Source organism: Labrus mixtus, chromosome 21 (assembly GCF_963584025.1).
Source record: "Labrus mixtus chromosome 21, fLabMix1.1, whole genome shotgun sequence".
NCBI classification, from domain to species: Eukaryota; Metazoa; Chordata; class Actinopteri; order Labriformes; family Labridae; genus Labrus; species Labrus mixtus.
This window is the reverse complement of record NC_083632.1, coordinates 6783972-6785058: the sequence shown is the minus strand read 5'-3', so window position 1 is coordinate 6785058 and position 1087 is coordinate 6783972.

Below are 1087 nucleotides of genomic sequence, written 5' to 3'. Positions count from 1 at the left end.
GTAAAGACAAAGATTTCTTTCCTGATGTTAAATGTACTAAAGTGTCCAGTGTCAGTTTAATTCCCGTCTCATTTTGAATCTGTAAATGTGGGATTTCTTCATTTTCCTACTAGCTACCTTTGACATCAACATAAATAAATAAAAAAGAGCCTGAAGCAGTGTCTAAATAGAGAGCATGGAGATGATTCTCAGAGGGATTGGTTGAGTGACCTGCTCCAAAGGTTCTTGGCAAAAGGACTCTTTTGATTTAATTTTAAAAGTAAAAATGTTTCTCAATACAGTATTTTCAATATCAGTATTCATAGATTATTCTCACAATCATGTAATAGAAAAAAAATGAGAAAGAAAGGGTAGGGTATAAAACATTTTTTGACCTGATTTAATTTTCAAAAGAATGATGTTGAAAATGCTGATTTGACAAAGTTGGCATTAACTGCACTTCTGTCTCCATCGCATCTCAGATATGTATTAACACATGTACTCAATGGCAGCCACACCAAACTAAAAAACAAAGTATTACCTACTAATATTCAACTTCTGTGAGGTTAAACTGAGGAGACTTAACTGTATTTTACCCCCAAAAGACCAGAAAATGTTTTGTCATATATGCAGGGGTGGATGCAGAGTGTTTTTGGGAGGTGTACACATTACATATATTAAACTAATATTGCTACGTCAACATTAGGAATATGATGGACACGCCCACCCATTAACAATATTCTCAACAGTATCTAGATCTTAGATGCACTTTGGCAACCCAAATCAGCCTTAAATAAATTACATTTGTTCGATCAGGATTGACAATAATTGCATTGCTGTCCACTTATAATTTGCAGCTGAGTCTCGAGTTAGCCCATATGGCTAACACGATGGCTAAGCACATACTCGTAGACCTGGAGTTATACCATGTAGCTACTAGTTTCAGTAGGATTTTACTCATCAAACGTAAAATGTTCCTACATTTGGCGCCTGGCAGGTGATTTATTTAAGACCCTCTGTGTGTGGAAGTTTGTGTGGTTGGCATGTGTGTACGTCCGGTTCAGCTGCATTAAGCATGGAGATGAAGTCTACAGGTACAGTAGCTAGC